The sequence below is a fragment of the Arvicanthis niloticus genome, chromosome 1, assembly GCF_011762505.2.
Source record: "Arvicanthis niloticus isolate mArvNil1 chromosome 1, mArvNil1.pat.X, whole genome shotgun sequence".
In the NCBI taxonomy this organism is placed as follows: domain Eukaryota; kingdom Metazoa; phylum Chordata; class Mammalia; order Rodentia; family Muridae; genus Arvicanthis; species Arvicanthis niloticus.
This window is the reverse complement of record NC_047658.1, coordinates 48,902,247-48,916,203: the sequence shown is the minus strand read 5'-3', so window position 1 is coordinate 48,916,203 and position 13,957 is coordinate 48,902,247.

Here is a 13,957-nt window from a genome sequence, read left to right as displayed (position 1 = left end):
CTCTTGGGGCTGACTGCATGTGACCTCATTGTTTGCCTCCCAAGCCTCATGACTTGATTTATTCTGGGCGATTCTCTTTCCTAACCATTCCCTGGCCTCCATTTCCAGGAAAATCCACATTGCCATGAAGGGACTGCAAGGAATTTTAGTCGGCCCTGTATTATGTATTGTCTGAACAGTTCTTTACTAACACACTCACACACTCTTGCCTCTTAGAAAAATGAAAGAACTGGACTATTGGTTTTATTCAAATAAGTAAAATATTATGAAATACCAGAGAAATATTATGAAAAGAAAACTCTCTCTCCCTTCCCCATTTTTCTTATTCACTCTCTCCGCTCTTCTTTCCCCTTTCTCTTCTTTCTTTCCCCTCTCCTCCCTCTCATCTCCTCCTTTTCTCTCTAACATCTCTCTCTCCCTCCCTCAGCCTCCTCGTCTCTCTCTCTCTCTCTCTCTCTCTCTCTCTCTCTCTCTCTCTCTCTCTGTGTGTGTGTGTGTGTGTGTGTGTGTGTGTGTAAGGTTCACATATGTGCATAGGTGCTATGCACATGTATATATGTGTGTACATGGCAGAAGACAATCTCAGTTGTTTCTTGGATGCCATCAAATTTCTCTTTGAGATAGGCCTTCTGAGTGACCTGAAAGTTGTCACATAGGCCAGGCTATATGGCCAGCAAACCTCAGAGAGCTGCCTCTCACAGATTCCCCAGAACTAGGGATTGTATGCATGTGCCATCACACCTGGAATTTTTAATGTAGCTTCTGGGGATTGAACTTATGTTCTCAATCACTTTACTGAGTGAGCCATCTCCTCCTCACTTGTATTAGGAAATATTACATGGCATATTGAGAAAGATTGATATAGAAAGATGTTTAGGGAAGTATGGAGAACATTGATGTATGTCTTGGGAGCCTAGGTTTGAGCCCTGCCCTGCTAGTTGTGCCTAGTGTGCTGGTCCTCCCTTAGACACAGCTTGTCCATCAGTAACATAATGCAAAGTAGATAAGATGCAGCTTTAATTCCTTTCAACTTTATAGTTCTATGGTTCTGCAATTACATTTGTCTTGTCCTTTAGAATACCAAACAGAACCACAAATAGGCATTTAATAAACATGTCTAGATGGCATTGCTTTTTTATGTTTACTGTCTTTCTTCCCCTAAATCATTCTGGCTTTTTAATGTCTTCAACTTAAGAACTTGCAAATTGTACATTTCATTTTGTTTATATATTTAGGCAGCCATGATGCCTTCGGGGTTATGATTATAAATGATGATATTGGCTTGTTATGCGAAGCAAATAACTCCAGGAAAATGTTTCCCAGTAGAATTCAAAGTGTTTCCAACCCAGCCCCCTATGATCACACTTTGAATTTTCAGATCAAATCAAATTTACAGACATCTTATTAGCATGTGGAATATTAGTGGAATGGTAACAAAAGATACACTATTTATCATTTTAGCTTCAATATTTTTCAATGAGAAAATTTAACATTTATGTACTTCCTATGGAAATTCTTTCTACATTGTCTTGTTTTGCTTAGAATCATTTTATGTCATTCATTCATGAATCCTGGAACAGATAGCTAACACTTAGCTGAGAAATGTGTTTTATTTTTTGTTTTGGATTTTGTTTTTGTTTGTTTTATTTTCTTATTTTTTACTCTTTTGAAAAGTCATTATTTATTTATTTAAAGGAAGTTATGTGTCAAGTGCAGGCAGAAAAAAAAAAACATTGACTAAGCTCAGAGGTCAAACTGAACATACTACTTTCTAATTAAGCTTCTCAGAGGTCTCTCTCTTTCTCTGTAATTTTTTCAATCCATCGCTCAAAGCAATGTCCTTAAACAGAATGAATCTCTTCTTCAATGGCTGCCACTAGACCTCTTTCTGTCATTAGCTCTCAGGCTGACCCTTTGTCTATGTAATAGTGGGAAATAGATTGACAATCACATTCCTCCCTGGGTTGCCCTGGGTGCCAGCTAACACTGGACTTGCATTTTCATTCTAGTGTTCTTTCAGAGAAGTGACCTACCTACAACTACTGTCAGGTTTAAACTGGAATAAGAACTAAGGCCTTCAGCCTCCCTCTCTAGGATCATTTGCTCTACTCTCTGTGGTCAGGTATGAGTGTGAGCCCTCAACTACATTTTTTACTTGAAATTTATTTGTGCTTTTACTGTTAGCACTCAGGGTACAATGAATTGCCAGATTTGTGGAATTTGTGGGCAGGGAGGCATGGGAGAAAAAAGAAATGGCTAGGGAAGGACAGGGGCATGAGCTGCACAGCTTCAGGGGATCCACATAACAAATGCTTTTGCCTCTGCTTACTAAAGCATTAGTCTGCTAAAGGGTGGTTATACAATTGGAAAAAAAAGGCAGGTATGCGTTCTCCAGAGACAGGCTCTTCTGGTTTACATGGTCCAAAGAGCATGCCCTGTTTATCTGTGAATATGATATATAGCATTTCAGAAGGAGTCAGCGATGAATGCCAATGACCATAAGGAAAGCTATTATTGGGAGTTTGCCAGCTATATTCAAACTCATCAGTAATATCAAGAAGTCCTGATATTTTGGAAACTCCATGGCATTGAACTGTTTATTTGAAAGGTATCTCATGTTCTAACATAAACCTCTTTACATTTTCTCATGGTTTTGTATATATTTTATAGGATCTCATATATTCCAGGTTGGCCTCAAAGTTACTATATCACTGAGGACAAGTGTGAATTTTTTTTTTCTGGCTCTAACTCCTGGGCACTGAAATTAAAGGCATGTATTCTCATTCCCAGTTTATGTAGTGCTAAGGTCTCATGCATACCAGGGTGGCACTCTTCCCAACATTTCCAGCTCTTTAGAGGGATCCAACCTTTCCTGAGTGTTCCTATGCTTCTTTTTTAGTTGCCTCTCCTACACTATGCAAGTCAAAGTAAGTGGGAAACATCCACCACTGACCTTGGCCTACTGGACAGGTAATACATCACAAGACTGAAATACAGCTAGAGATATTTGAGTATTTATCAGAGGCCAAGAAAATGTAATATAAACCTGTTTCCTGGATAATGATTTTGATGAATTTTAGAATCCAACTGAAAAGATGGGCAGTGGAAAAGTGCCTCAACCTTTGGTGTTTACTGAAAAATGTTGGGTTGGGTTGGACTGGGTTACTATTGCTGTTCACGATAAGTCAACTTGTCTCTTGAGAGGATTTCAAGACCCAATGACAGCAATGAAATTGATACAAAATAAGAGAAGGTAGGAGTTGAGGAGGAGATAGCTGACACTGGGATAAACTGTAGACACATCATTAATAAGTACATCTTACATCAACACAGATCAACTCATATACGAAAACAGGTAAAATGTGAAGATGAGTTTGCTAGCTTTGTCCTTCAATGAGAAGTACTGGCTTCCATTCATTTAAATAAGATAGCTAGGAATCCAGCTAGAGGAGTCTGACTGAGGGAGGAAGGAGGCAATGCTCTATGTGGCTAAATGAGAGACTTAAGTTATGCAAACATCTGCAAAGCATGCATGGTCCATGGGGGCAAAGGAAGGAAGAGAAAGAAGAGAACACGTTCATTGTCAAGATGCCTGTTCTTTTACTTTCACAAAGGCTCTGTAGCACTTGCAACAGTGAGAGGGGTAAAGGGAGCAGCCTCTGCCCCCACCCCCAACCCACAATAAACATGTACTCCTAGCTTAGCAATCTCAAGTAAGAAGTTTTGGATCTCTAAGAAAAAAAGGTAGAAAGAGTTTGTTGTCAGACTGGGCCAGAAACTCGTACAAACAAGGCATGTCAGGAGACAGGCCCTGTCCAGCCTTCCCATGTGGGGCTATCCTCCCTGTTTTGAATCCCCTCTGCCTTTTGCTCCTGTGTGGTTCATGGTCTTGTTCAGCTCTAACTCCTTTATCTGTTTAAAGTAGATTATGCTAACATGAGGACCCAGCATTTTTATTACTTTCATTTGCATAGTATCCTTCATGGGCTCCATTGCCTTCAGAAATTTCTAAATGTTTCCCTCATCTAAATAAATCATTGTCTTGCTATTTATAGTTTAAATGGCTCCTGCAGGGATCTCAATGTACCAGTTTCTTCTTGTTTGGCTTTATACCTCTAAGTTTATTGATTGATGCAGTTATATAGAGCAAAATATATACAGTTAAATGCATGACCTACATGTACACATATATGTATAAAGGAATAAGCAGACAGATAGACACACATATATCACTTCTTATTTAAAGAAGACTGGTCCTCAGACTACCTCTCATATAACTAGAATTGTGGATGTTCAAGTCCCTTATATAGAATGTTGTCTATGTCTGCTCACTCATCTCTCTCTCTCTCTCTCTCTCTCTCTCTCTCTCTCTCTCTCTCTCTCTCTCTCTCACACACACACACACACACACACACACACACACACACACACACACACAGACAAATTATCCTTGAAGCAATCAGTTACACTTCTCTGGTCTAAAATTTTAAATAACACTATAAGTTCAATTGTCATAAAACTATGACATATGTTTTGCCTTCTTCCAATGTCTTTGAGAACTCACTGCCCTAGAGGTCTATTTCAGGCAGAAAGACACCTTGGTGACTTGTCTAGTATAATAGCATATGGAGATTCTTTTCTAATATGTATTAATATTGTGTTATATTGTGAGTTCATAGTACTATGTATTTATTACATCATTCTTTCTGGTTCATAGTCTAAAGTAGGTTTTCTTCTTATTTATAAATTATTTTCCATTGAGGTATACAAGAAATACTCCCCTCGCCCCCGCCTCTCTCCCCCTCTCTCTCTGTTTTGTCAATCAGTCAGTATAATATACACACATGCTTCAGGAAAAGAGAAACAAAGATAGTTGCTTTGTTGCATCAAGACCTTTATGCTTGTGATTTACAAAGATAGCAACACTTTACTTTTACCTATAGTGTTGTTATTGCTCTTTTAAGACAGTTCTTCACATTTCCCAATTCTCATCAACAATAAAAAAATAAAACTGGTGCACAAGTTCACTGCCTAGAATGCAATAGTCCTGTTAACTACTCCAACAACTACTCACCCTAAGGCGTATTTCCCAGCAGACTGGCTCCATTTGTGTCAGTAATCAGATCCACAGGCTTCATATTATCACTGAGAACAACCATAGTGACCTGACCATTTGACACCAAAAGGAATATATATGCATGTTACTTTATCCAGCTCTCTTCAGAAGAACATGATAATAGTGACGTTTCTTGCTTATCCTACATCACTCAATGTTTGAATATGTTCATAGAGTAGAAATAAAAACTAATCATTTTATTCAGAAAGGACTTGAGCACCAAAGATAACAGAAGAGGAAGTAAAGCCATGGAAAATGAAGGTGTCGATGCAGAGCACACTCATCCACAGCACCCTTTCATATCTACGGAAAAGGAAACAGTAGAGAGAACTCCCAAATTTCAAAGAGAAGGAGAGAAGATAGAGCAACATGGTAGTAACATGAGAGAACTTGGTAGGTTGGGAAAGAAATGAAATGGAAGAAAAATGAAAGAAATGGAAGGAAAGTAGCTGTGGTGAGGTAGAGATTAGTTGTTTTCTCCCTCTACATGTCAAGAATTGCTCTCTCTTGGCCAATGATTCCCAACTTCCTTGTTAAGACAAAAAGAAAAGTTTCCACTGTGATTGGAAGCATGTTAACATCTATTTGATGGACAGATGCTCAGCCTAAAAAAGCTCAAAATATAATAGATGGTGAGTGTTGTGTGATACAGAGAGATTCTCTACATTTTCTGAGTTATAAGGGAGAAGAGTAAAATAGAAGAAACAAATACTTAGGACCTGTGTTAGAAAAAGTTGTCTATGCAAAGGTGTTCTAACTCATTTTCTTAAGGGATGCTGATATTCTTATGTCATATGATCATGCCATGCCAGGTAGGTTCTCCAAGGGACCAACATCATGAATATTACTTGGGAACTTGTTAGAAATGTATCTTATTGGATTTCAGCACAGGCTGTAAAATACTATGCAAGATTGGGGCTCATCCTTGCTGTAAAAGCCACACAACTAATTGTCATACTTGAGAAGTGCTGAGAGGTAAGGGGTCAGAACATAGGAAAAGTTTGTGATTCTCATCAGGCAGACAGATTACAACGCATACGATGCTAAGAACTGTAGTTATCCAGGTAACCTGTGAACAGTCTGAAAGTGCTATCCCCTCTACAGGTCTCCCTCCAATTGCCAGGCTTCTCACGCTTTCATAAGTTTCAATGCTGTCAGGCTTCTCGCTCCTGAATAGAGAATGACCTGGGAAACAGAACAAACAACATGCCTGCTGATCACTCTTCCCATTCATTATACTTTCCAGAATCGTGATTAATACAAGAATGGACACGGAGCTTTTCAACAGGAGAGTCTCTTCAGAGCTAATATTTCTACTAACGGGGCCTTATTTCAAAGCAATATGCCAACCATAAACCTAATCAATAAGCTCTGGGCATGCTTGCAATAAAATCAAGCTCTGAAGCACCCTTTTACAATTATACACTTTTCTCCTTGAATGGGACTAAAGGTTCTCCATGTCCTTGGCAGTGAAGATCATTCATTGTGCTATGGGCACAGCAGTATCTTTTCAGGCAGAACCCCAAGCTGTACTTACCAGCTAATCTGTCATGGTGAGAATGTCTGTGTTTCTGTGTGTATTTGTATTCATGTGTGTGCACTCATTTGTGTGTGTGGGGGTGGGTATATGAGTGTGAGTGTGTGTGTGTGTGCGTGTGTGTGTCTGTGTGTGCGTGTGTGTGTGTGTGTGTGTGTGTGTAGCCAGGTGAATACATAAGTAAGTCTGACTAGACAGTATACCTACATACTTAATTAACTTTTGAGATACTGTCTTAAAATTTATTTGAAAATGAGGAGCTGGAGAGATGGCTCAGCCATTAAAAGCACTGGCTGCTCTTCCAGAGGTCCTGAGTTCAGTTCCCAGCAACCACATGGTGGCTCACAAACATCTGTAATGGGATCTGATGCTTTCTTTTGGTGTATCAGAAGAAATGACAGTATACTCATGTACTTAAATAAAATCTTTAAAAAATGTTTTTTATTTTGCTTGATCCTCTACAGAAATGATACAAAAAAAAAAACATGTAATCATGGGAAAATATAGAAATTTTTTACACAATTCACGTGGCTTAAAATATTTTCTGTTCCACTTATCTGCTGTGTAACTTATGGCTAGCTTTTAACATCTCCAAGTTCTCCTTATCTCATAAGAAAAACAAGAAAAATAATTCTTAACATGAAATTTTATAGTGAGCATTTGGTAAGGTAATATCAGTAAGGAAAGTTAACTTAAGAAATACACAATAGTAAACAATATTATAAAATGTCCTGGTCTTCTTTCAGTGGTTAACAGTATGCTTGCCAACATATGACAGACAAATGTAAAATATTAGACCACAGGGAAAGAGATAAACGGCCAATTAGAGGAGCATGAAAGGACATAGTTAATTGCATAATAAATGCTATCAGAGGTCATAGATGGAAGAATAGAGAGGATTTACAAATCATATTTAGATTAGAGGGCAATTTAAGATTTGAACTGGTTTTTGAAGAGAAGGAGATACAGCCAAGAAGGGTGAGGAGGTGAGACCCTGCCAGAGAGATGCAAGAAATAGAAGAGAGTCCCATTTGGATGTAATCTGGCTCCTGGGCCCTGAATATTTGCAGATAAGCACACAAAGACAGACAGGGCAGGCTACAGTCTAGAGAGCGATCTTTGAATGTCAAGTTAATGCATCATGCAGACAACTGAAGGAGACTGTCTTTGCAATTCACTTTAATCTGTACTAAGCCCACATAATTCAACAGATCTAGTTACCCTTGCTACTTCTTCATTGTCCTTTGAAAGTTATCTAGCGTAAGACAAAACTAAAGGATGAGCAAGAGCAGTTAGGATATCGTCACCTTCTTAGTGTATAGCTAGAACAAATGTCTCCCATCAGCCTCAAGCCTCTGCCTGTACCTATGGCTCCTTGTGAAGATACTCTGGGTGAAACTATCAGCATGTTCTGTTTTGTTTTTTTGTTTTGTTTTTTTTTTTTTCTCATCATGTACGCTCCTAGTCAGATTGAAAAGGTTTCTTTTGGTCACCAAGGCTGTCTATAGCAGCTCTGATTAGTAAATGGCTCATTCTGCTGGTTACCACCCCCCCCCCCCCCACACACACACACACTGGCTTAGCTTTGGTCTAGGTCATTTAGTCTGAGCTTGACTGTTTGCATTTTAATCTTTCTCATTGTTTCCTGGAGGTCTCTTTCTAGTTTCTTCTTTTCTACCTAGATTAGTTTCATTATGAAAAATCTTTTTATTTTATTTTAGATAATGAATGAAAAATAGTTTCTTTTCTTTTTCTTGATCATGCTTGATCAATGACACTTAGTGGTATAATGCATGAAACTTAAATTTATAACTACAATTACTCAATGTTGACAGTTCTATGCCTTCTGTTTACTTGACTTCCAGCTTCCTGGATGTTACTTTTTTGTTACGTTTTTCTTATATCATTCTGTTTTCTGCCATCATTTCCACTGTGAACTTCTCAAAGTTTTAAAGTAGTCAGGCCCTACCAAACACCACTGCTGAAATATATATATACAGTCTCATATTCATTATGAGTTCAGTCTCATATTCATTAGCCCACTGTTATTTCTAATCCCTAATTCTAAACTTGTCTTCAAGACTATATCTGTATTTCTTAGCTATAAAAGTAATATGTAATCCAGCAAATAAATTAGAAAATAATAAAATTAACCCAGTTTCCCCTGTAACCAAGTGTAAGGTGTATTTAGGTAAGTCCATGTGAGCATCTACCCATTTACTGCCTGATTATTATGTAACAATGAGCATTTGACTAAAATTTTGTGGGCTGGAGGGATGATTCTTAGGATTGATAGCATTTGCTGATTTTCAAAGGAGTTCTCAACACCCACATTTGGTCACTTTCAACAACCTGTATCTTCAACTTCAGGAGACTGACATCCTTTTCTGGCACATTTGCATACACCCATATATAATTTGAAAATAAAAAGGCCCTACATCATGCTTTCAAACTTTATAGCATCATTCCCTGATTTTGAAGGGGCAAATAACCAGGAGAGAAGACACTAGGAGAATGTATATTCTTGGCCTGGGAACAGAGTAGATACAGAGCTTGCTGAGTGAGCATGAAGACTTGGTTTCAGATCCACAGCATTTACATCAGAATCTGGCTATGGTGGTACATACCTCCTACAGTCCCAGCATTGGGAAGCAGAGATAGGAGGACCTTGGGTGCTCTCTGGCCAGCCAACATAGCCAGTCAGTGAGTTTCAGCAAGAGACCCTGTCTCAAAAATTAAGTTTCAGATTGATAGACAAGAGAATATGTGCATCCCAGATAGCTATTTAAAACTTTGAGATGCAGATAGAGATGTCAACACGCCACATAGGACTTCAGTTTAAAGCCACGGCTGTAGGGAGTCTGAATTAAGTAGGTTATACAAACTCCTATGTGCATCTTATTCTAATTATGGACAACTTCTGGTCATATTCATCCTACAGCATGGATGGGGGGGGGTAAATTTAGATAGATTTATGGAGTCTAGTTTATATAGATTCATAGCATCCTGTTTAAGAAATCCAGTACATACTAGGTTCATATCCCAACTTAAACATGGACTAACAGTGTATATTGCATTAAAACTGTATGCCTCAGTTTCCTCAGAGGTTAATATGCTGGAGAGTGGAGATAATAACAGTATTCTTTTCATAGGATTGTCAAAGTCCACTGAGATCATGGCTGTGCAGTACAGTACTTAGATTGTTTCAGTATACCATAATATTATGTAATATCTTCTACGACTACTATCTATCATAAGCAAAATTATAAAAATAAACCTCAGTGGGCTTCGCCTTTATATAGGCTCCTTCCTATGAGTCATGGTGTCTGAGATGCCTTTGTAGTGCTGGGATAAAACACCGTGACTACTGCAGTCTGTGTTGAATTTTGCATACTGCCTCAGAAGTTTAGAATCCTTAATGATGAGGTGACAGAAAGGCTGAGAGCACACATCTTGATCCACAATCATGCAGCAGAGGGGAGGATGGAGCAGAGAGAGACGAGAGAGAGAGAGAGAGAGAGAGAGAGAGAGAGAGAGAGAGAGAGAGGAGAGAAAAGAGTGAAGAAAGAAGAGAGAGAGAATATGCACTGGAAACAATGAGTCTTTTGAAACCTCAAAGTACACCCCCAATGAAACACTTCATTTAGCAAGGCCACGCTTTCTAATACTTCCAAAGAATTCCACCAACTGACGAGCAGATATTCAAATATATGACTCTATGGGGACCCATTATCACTCAAACCACTACATAAGAATGGGCCCTGTGACTATGAAAAGACCCTACTCTTGTGATAGTGCTACATTATAAACAGAAGGGAAATCAGCAGAATGGGTCTAGCTAAATGTAGCAGCAGAGGTTTTCCAAGATCTCACAACATAAAAATAGTCACTCGACTGAAGGAAGAGGTTCAATAGGCTGTTGATGGCTTTAGGATGCCATAAGCTGAGGAAATGCAGACAGCCAGTAGAAGCTGATGGCAATATGCAGAAGACACTAAGGCAAAATAAAGAGTTTAGTCTTAATTCTGCAAGGAGCAGAATTTAGCAAATAACTCTATGGAGCTTACACCTGGTTCTCCTGGGAAGAGCTCAAGGTAATCACAAGCAGGATACACTTGGAGAATAAAAGCCAAGGAGTTTCCTCATACTTAACTGTAGGACTCCTCCTGAACTTGGTGATGCTCTAAGTACCCTGATATAGTCTGCAGCAACATAAACAAAGGCTTATATTAATATTCCGTATGGAGTGGCCCTTTATGCCCACAGTTCAAAGGAAGCTCCCATCTTATTTTGTTCCACCCCTGTCCTACAAGAATTTCAAAAGGAAAAGATTCTGAAGACATCAAATTGTGATATTTTTCCCACACAGACCAGTACGACGTCTTATTATGTCCCTAGGTGTATACAGCACCATTCAAGAGCTATCTATTATCACTTCTATATGATAGCCTTTACAAAGTCAGTACATTATTTTGCTTAATAGCCCCATGTTCTTTCTAGATAAGAGCATCTCACAAGCCCCATCAGAGAATCTTCTTCCTGTAGCAACTATCAATATGAATAAGAGACTGGAGTGCTCAGCCCTAAATGGACATGCATATCCCACCTGTTCTCCCAACACTCAGGGATTTTATCTGAAGTGGGGAAAGTGGGATTCAAAGAGCAAAAGGTGGTGGTTAATGTTAAAAAGACAGTGTTTTATGGACACAACAGAGCACTTACAGATGTTAAGACAGCATATACAAGACCCATGCAAGCTCAAACCAGAAAAACATCCTGGCACAGAGGGAGGAAAATCGGCATTAATTTCCACCATGGGCTGAGGAGCTGTTTGCATGTCATATCTTCTAGGAGAGGCAGAGTCAGTATTCTTTAAAGATGTGACTCCATGGTTAAATTAACCACAAACCAGGGCAGGCCCCACTCCAAAGACTAGTTGGACAATAGAAACCTGACTCAATGGAAGTAGGGGAAAAAAACAAAATTCAGTTTAGAAGGGCTGGGAGATGTGTGAATATATTCAAGTTATAGTGTATGGAATTTTCAAAGAATTAATGACATTCTTGAAAAGACAGAGAGAACATAGGGTATACAGATAATTATCAATGATTCTTAAGGATATGAGTATTGGTTTCAATCTGCCTTTTGAGCCTTGTGTGTCCTTACCTTTTGTGATATTGTTGGTTCTGTAATCTTAGAGACACTTCAGATAAGACATCAATAACAGCAATCAGCAATCCAACAAGAACAAGAATATTCAGTAAAAAAAAAAAAAAATAAAAGGAAATAAAAGAAACATAGGTCAGGTAAACAGACTTTCTGGACCACCATTGGAGTATACTAAGCTCCATGGAAACCCATCACAACAGAGGAGGGGAAAGCTGACTCAAGTCTTCCTCCTCGAATTGCTCTTTGGTGAGTGAAGTGGAGTTGTTGAAGGAGTTGGCTCATGTAAGCACTGATTCTTAAGTAGAAGCTAAGTAAAAGCTAAAAGTCAGACATTGTTTAAGAATTAGAAATATAAAATCTTATCCTTGTAAAATAAATTGAAAATCATTTGAAATGAGTTGATGTTTCACATTGCAAAACAGATCTGAGCATTAGAGGGGGTGGATTTGCCGCAGCCCTCTTCCAGAGTTGGTTGAATTTGAATTCTGAAGAAAGTCTCATTGCTGTATGGGCAGGTGGTGTGATTTGGAGCACTCACAGGCATTAACAGTAGGACCTAATCCACAGTAGGCACAGTAAGGCACATGCGGCTTATCCCAACCCAAACTTGGGTTTTGTTAAAACTGTTTTTTCTATGATATTTACTTAACCTTGGTTTGAAATTAATGTTCATCTTTTAGAATGTTGCTCTGGACATTTGTTTGGGGAAAACCATACAATGTTTCTCACATTTCCCTCATACAGTACAGCACCTACTACCACCATCAACTCATAAAAGAACTTCATCAAAATGTCAGTGGGCTTTTTCCTTTAGAAATATGGAATGGAGAGCCAAGAAAACTCGAGATTGATGGGCACATGGGGAAATGATAGATCTTGACAAAGTTTACAAGTAAGATGCTGAAAATCACAGATCCACCTCTAACTTAATTTGAAGAAGAAAGAATAAAAGCAAATTTGCCTCTGGGATGAGGTGGAAAATAATTTGGAGAAAGGGGCCTCTTTGTCCCTAAGCACCATTCTTTACAATACTATTGGTCTATGGAGAAAACGGAGACAGTAAGTATACTTACTATAGATCCCAAGTTGGTCTCTCTAGCAGCCACTCAACATGCTGTGGTGGGCAGGATCACTCTTGGTGTTTCATCATAAGATGGGATAACAAGAGTGACTTCCTCCCAAGTCTCTGAGAGTTGATAAGATCTAACCCACAAAAGGATTGATGGTAAGAATTTCTGCCAATGTTTACTATTATCATCATATTTCTAAAGTGTTATCAAATTGAGCTCTAATGTTTTAGAAACAAAGTTTTCAATTTCCTCTACCTGCTTAGAATTCCTTGGAGATCTCACCTGTTTTCATCCAAAATAAGCAACCTCATATTTCATCTACTCCAGTTATCTTTAGATCTGAGCAGTTTGGAGCCAGAGGAATCTGCCTGAAGATTTCAAAGACTGGACAAGAGATGATGCGGCACCACCCCAAATAAGACACAATATAGAATTAAATATTAGATGTTGCATTTTCATGCATCAAAATGTCTCGGAGACTCTTGATTCTCCAGCCTCACTGGGAAGGTCCCTTCCTTTCCTTCCTTTTCTACTAGAGTATACCTCCAAAAGTTTAATGTTCTTTAAAAATTTGTCTGATCATAGATTTCTTTGGCCTAATCATGCTCACATTTGCATATACCTAAATGTATAAAACAAAAAGATGTGAGGAAGGGGAGTCTCCACCAGGTATGAATCTACAGTTTTGGAGACTGAGACCTGGACGAACTTAAATAGGGCTTGGAGAGAGAATTGGTCCAGTTTCCCCTGTAGTGTTAAGTGTATGCTGTCTCTTTGCATGCCACATAAAAGTGCAGACTGGTTAGAATATGAAACAGGCCCAACAGCTATAAGCTCCTTTTCCCTAAACCTCTTGCAAACGCCCCACCCCAAACAATGAGATCTGAAAGTCGTTTTTTGATTGAAATGCTGTGTGTGCTGCAGAAAGGCAAAGAGGAAGCTGGGCCCCAAATGCTGAGAGACAAGGTCGAGGAGGGCAGCTGGCCTGTGCCCAGGATGCGGCCAGGGACAGGGAAAGGACTGTGTAAGAGCCCTCTCTTTGAACAACCAACAAAGAGACAGCGA